Consider the following 6,226-nt stretch of genomic DNA (forward strand, 5'->3'; position numbering starts at 1 on the left):
TCAGATTTATGAGAAATCAAATAGACATATTCGAATCGAGTATAATCATCTATAAAGGTGATGAAATAAACAGCCCCATGCATTCCTTTCACATTCATTGGACCACAGACATCGGAATGGATTAAATGCAGAGGAAATTCAGCTTTTTTACCTTTCCCAAATGGTTTCCTTGTCGTTTTCCCTTCTAGGCAATGCTTACATATGGGCAAATCGACTTTTTCAATGTTGCCTAACAAGCCCTCTTTGGCTAGTCTATTCATACGCTGTTGGCCAATGTGACCAAGTCTAGCATGCCACACATTCACATCATTATTATATGTATTAGGAGACGTGAGAAGGGAATAACAAAATTTATATTAACATAATCAATATCTAATACAATGAAACCATCCAGAAAATAACCACGACCATAGTAATTTGTATTCAAAAACAAATCACGCCTCTATTATAGAAGTTCATATTAAAACCTAATTTAACCAACACTAATACAGACACTAAATTCCGACGAATCTCGGAGCATATAACACATCATGTAGGAACAAAGTGCGTCCACCACGCATCTTCAGTTGGCATGTGCCAATTCCTTTCACTTCAACTCTGGAGTTGTTTCCCACATAGATCCACTTAGTTCCAGTTGGTACTCGTCGGAATTCCACGAAGGATCCTCTATCCTTCGCTACATGGTCCGTCGCTCCTGAATCCACAGTCCACAAAGGATTTGACTCAGTTAAGAACACATAACTCGACACATAAGCAAAGTTCTGAAAAGTACAAGGGGTGCATACCTTTTTTGGCTCACGACAGTCGCGAGCATAGTGACCCTTCTTGTCATAGTTGTAGCATTTCACCCTTGCAAGCTTCTTCATGCGAGGACGCTTTCCTCTTTCATGTTGGTTAAACTTGGGTTTCTTCCCTGAAGGACCTTCTTCCTTGCCTTTCCCTTTATCAAACCAGTTAGGGCGCTTGCGCTTGGAGCTCGAAGCTCCATTTGAGCTAGAACTAGCATGATAGAGTTTAGCATCCGGCTTAGCCGCCAAGAGGCGGTCCTCTTCCAGCTCAAGATGACGCATTGCATCCTCGAAAGTTTTGATATTTTCATTATGAGTCAGGTGCACCTTCATATGCTCCCAACTCTGAGGCAATGAACGAATCACTGCTTGCACCTGCTGCTCATCTGTGAGGACATGGCCAGCATCTTTCAGCTCATTTATCATATTTGACATCTTTCTAAGATGTTGCTTCATGATCTGACCATGAGGCTTCTTATAGGAGTCAAACCTAATAGTGAGTGTCTCGGTCGGTCACCGAAGTATGACCAAATCTAGCTGCCAATGCCTCCCACATTTCCTTGGCATTGTCAAAACGCCTAAACTCTCGCATGACGTCATTTTCCATGCTGCTCAGCAATGTGATGCGAGCAAGAGAGTTCTTTCGTTTCCATGCAACAAAAGCTTCATTATCTCTTTTGTGCTGTGCAGTATTTCCTTCTTCAAGTTCTACCATGGTCAGGTTAAGAGCCTCAAGTGCCTCTTGCTCTTCCAGCACATATTAGATTTTCATGTGCCATATCTCATAGTTGTCACCATTGAGCTTTTCACATTTGTTCAGCTCGGCAACTATGCTCTTCGTGGCTGAAGCCATTGATCTGAACACATCAGACCCATCATAGACCCATTTGCACGAATTATATGCACGAATTATTAATGCCTATCATTTATGCATCCCTATTTGCATAGACCCATCATATTAATGAATAATTTCAAGTAAGGCTTCAGAATCAAAAGGTCACTATGTTTCCAATCATCCTCCAAAATCCTAACTTAAAACTATCATCAATATAATTGTCTTATGCAAAATAAATTCTATGAAGTTACAAAAACTTCTATAACTACCCACAGCTAACTACCCACAGCAACCGGCAATAACATAAAGTAATAGATAATTGACATACAATATAATAATGCTTTCATATAATACAACTAACATATAGGTTGCTACATTAACAACAATTAGGTAGTAAGCATTACATAAGATGTCCACAAAAGCACACTTAACTAAGAAAACAGCCAATACATCTAACACTAAGCCAGCACACGAACTGGGAAAGATCCTATTTTGTTCAATTTCTTGATCTTTTCCCTTGTAACAATGCAGTAATATTCATTTACAAAATCCATCACAATTTTCTTATATGAAGCAGCTACGTTGACATCCCATATGCGATTCAACACATCTTGCCATTCAAGTGGAAGAGTGTTTATGAAAAATCGCACCATCTCTAACTATGGCATAGAATGACCATTCCATATGACCTGTTGAATCTTCCCATTGACCTCAAGGACATGATCAATTAAGTCTCCACTCTCCCATCGATGATCAGTCAGCTCAGCTATCAACTTAGACAGCCTATCCTTTTGTTCATCGGTAACTGCGCGAATAGGTGTGCGCAACCTCAAGGGAGACATTGTTCGTGTAACAAATGCAGAACTGTTCCTGCAACAAATGCAGAACAAATAAGGGATCACAAATAATCCACATAGACTTAATTGAAAAAGAAACACATTCTTTTCCTTTTTGTTTTTTTTGGGTCAACGGTCAACGGTCAACGGTCAGGTCGTCGGTCGTCGAACTGGTCGGGCTAGACAGACCGGTCGGACCGGTCGAGCCGGTTCGGGCGAATCGACGGCACATGCCGCACGCGTGCGCGGGCTGACGTCATGTAGACGTCAGCTGGCACATGCCGCTCGCGTGCCGGAGTCCGTGGTTTGGGTCGGGTCGGGTCGCCGGTCGGGTCACCGGCCGGTGACCGCCCGGCGAACCGTCGTCGTGCTGACGTCATCGATGACATCACCCTAGCGGTTACTGACCGTTGGGTGACGTCTGTTAGATATATGCTCTAAAGCTGCTATGTAATATGTACATACTAGGGATTCCATTTGTACATATAAGGATTATGTTATTATTGTTATTTTTTAAGGAAATTGATTAATTATTAATTAATTAATTGATTAATTAATGTGGAAATGGTCAGCAAATTTTTGCTGACCACTTCGCACGAGTCGTGCATGATGGTCAGCGGTTGGCGACCATCGTGCACGCATTTAGTTCGTGCATGGATGGTCAGCAACCGCTGACCATCGTGCACGAAAATCGTGCATGAACGGTCGGGCCGGTTGCTGATCGTTTCCATTCATGCACGATCGTGCTTGATCGTGCATGAGAACGAGGATCAGCAACGGTTGCTGATCCCACGATCGGCAACCGTTGCTGATTCATGTATAAATATTGAAAAAGATAGGCTGCAAAATGGTTGCAACTAAGAGAGATTTTCTGTGGGTGTGCGTCTTGTTTTTGGCGACACTTCAAGGGGTTGAAATACAGAGAAAGGTGGGCGTGCGCTATTTGTTTTTAGAGAAAATGAGTTGCTGAAAACAAAGAGAAATGTGTGTTCTTGTGTTCTTGTATTCTTTGAGAGACACGAGAAAGTAGAGTGTTTTTCTCATTCGGGCCGTGACTATAATACATTGAGGATACGTTGGATCATTTCCACGTGATTGTTAGCACAATCGAAGTGGAGAATATCCGAAGGTTCTCTCTTCCGTTCAACGTTCGTTGTTGGTGTGTCTGAACTAGAGGTCCGACGCTTGTGGGACTCGAATTGTAGAACAACCGAACCGACTTGTTTCAAAGCGCGCTTCGAGAGGTATTTCGTTTAACTCCCTTTTATGTTTAGATTTTTGATTGAAACGCACGAACAACGCCTTAGGAGAATCATGTGTAAAAGATATCTTTGTTTCCGCTGCGTTCATTTCGTTAATTTTTCTTATACATGATTCATGAAACACCAACAGTGGTATCAGAGCCAACCTTAGGCGTTTCGTGCGTTTAATTGATTTATAGTTCAAATATATTTTTGCGTTCTAATGGCCAATTTACTTTTGTTAAGAGAATCAGTTCTCTTGCTCTTATGTGGCCTATAGAAGTTGATTGATTTATGTGATAAATTTAATCAACTAAGCAAAAATTAGAACTAAATCAATTTTGAATCAAAAATCCATAACTTGTTGTACTTCGTGTTTATATTCTACAAATGATATGCAGAATTTATGCATGCCTTCCAGAGCTTTAAATTTTGAATTTATGGCTCGTAAGGAAGGGTGGTGATCATGGAAAAATCCCTAATTGTTGTGATTATTGTATGGATGAATGTATGATGATTACAGGTATTCTTTTTGGGGATGTAATTATTAAATGGAGGCTACGTCCTTCCTTTTATATTATTTTAATATGTAATTTTAGTATAGTGTAGTATTTCAATTATTGATGTAAATACTACAAGAGAGGAGGAGCCATTGGAGGAGCCATTAAACCGGTGAGCTCTCTGGGCCCGGTCTTTGAAGAGTTCAAAGATTGAAGAAAAAGTGAAGAGCAGGTCCATATTATTAAAATATTAAAATGGCTAAATGGGTCTCTTTGGCTCGAGACCCATTGAACCATAATTCCATGATCACCACATAGGATAGATATTATGTGATATCTATTTATTTATTGTGTTTATGGTATCGTGCATGTTAAACCGGTTAATGTGCAAAGTGAGACCATTAATAACGACCCAAATCTCCTTACAAAGAATATTAAGTCGAAACGGGTTTCGGACTCGTGGCCTTCCATCGTCGTGGTTTGATCCAATATTATAGTGGTTAATTAACCGGTTATGGATACATAGGGGTTAATTACCATTTATAATATTGGACCACTCCATTATGCATATGATGCTGTGGGGTTGGAGCCAAATGATTTCCAATAACTGTTAGGTGAGGGAATTATTTGTGTTTTCAATACTTGCATGAGACGATGGGCTAGACTTAACTATGATCATGATGCCAATAACTGTTAGGTGAGGCTTTCATGGTCTAGAGGCCGAAGTTATGATTGGGACTCGCATATGATGTGTTGAACAAGCTGGTTCACTCACTAAGTTCATAGGACACCAATAACTGTTAAGTGAGGTGGACTTTGGACTAGTGGGACTCCAATCCCCACTAGTAATCTTTACCCAACGAAGATTACCGCTTCCCATCTTAAGGAGTATGGGATTCGAATATAAATTTAGTGGGAGGATCTATTTCATTTAAAGGCCAAAATGAAATAGTTATTTTGAAAGATACAACGGCTAACAATTTATTTTCTGCAACAGATATATTATTACTCTGAAAATGGTGACCACAAACCCACTCGCTTCTATACTTGACAAGAATTGTTTGACTGGACCCAATTTCACTGATGGGTGAGGAATTTGAGAATTGTTCTCAATTCAGAAAAATTGGGTATGTGCTTGATGAAAATATGCCAACCTCATTTCCTGAGGGTGGGACCCAAGAGGAGTGTGTCACTTATGATAAGTGGCGTGATGATGACTTAAAAGTTAGGTCATATATGCTTGCTTCTATGAATAATGAATTACAGAAGAAGTATGAATCTATGGAAGATGCTGGTCGATCATTTTGCACTTAAAGGAATACTTTGATGAGAATGGTCGAACCTCTAGATATCGATATCTAAGGCATTGTACCGTATGAGGATGGCTGAAGGATCATCTATTAATGATCATGCTTTGAAAATGATCGGCACATTGAAGAATTGGCTAGGCTGAATCTTGTTATGGACAATGAGTTAGCCGTGGATTTGATCCTCCAATCTTTACCCGATTCCTTCTCTGGTTTTGTCCAAAACTTCCACATGCATAAGATGGAGAAAACTCTTGCCGAGTTACATAGCATGTTGGTAGTTTATGAGAAGGAAATGCATAACACGAGGCCAAATGTAGTGGCTATGGCTAAGGCTTCTTCTTCAAAGGGTAAGACCATTTTAAAGAAGAATAAATGGAAGAGGCTTGCCAAACCTGTTGTGCAACCAAAACCCATGATTGATAAAGGGAAATGTCATTACTGTGGTGTCAAAGGGCACTGGAGGAGGAACTGTAAGAGGTACCTCGCGAGCTTGAAGGTCAAGCCCAAGAACCGACCTTATGAAGGTATGGTGTCTATGCTTATTGAAACCAATCTTATGGTTAGTACTGAATCCAGCTCATGGGTTCTAGATTCGCTGCAACTTCACATATTTGTATGTCTTTGCAGAATCTGGAAATAAGCAGGATGCTAGGGCGAAATGAGATTGTCCTGACGTTTGCCAATGGAGCAAGAGTTGCTGCATTAGCTATAGGGAC

The sequence above is a fragment of the Eucalyptus grandis genome, chromosome 4 (genome assembly GCF_016545825.1).
Source record: "Eucalyptus grandis isolate ANBG69807.140 chromosome 4, ASM1654582v1, whole genome shotgun sequence".
Classification (NCBI taxonomy): Eukaryota; Viridiplantae; Streptophyta; class Magnoliopsida; order Myrtales; family Myrtaceae; genus Eucalyptus; species Eucalyptus grandis.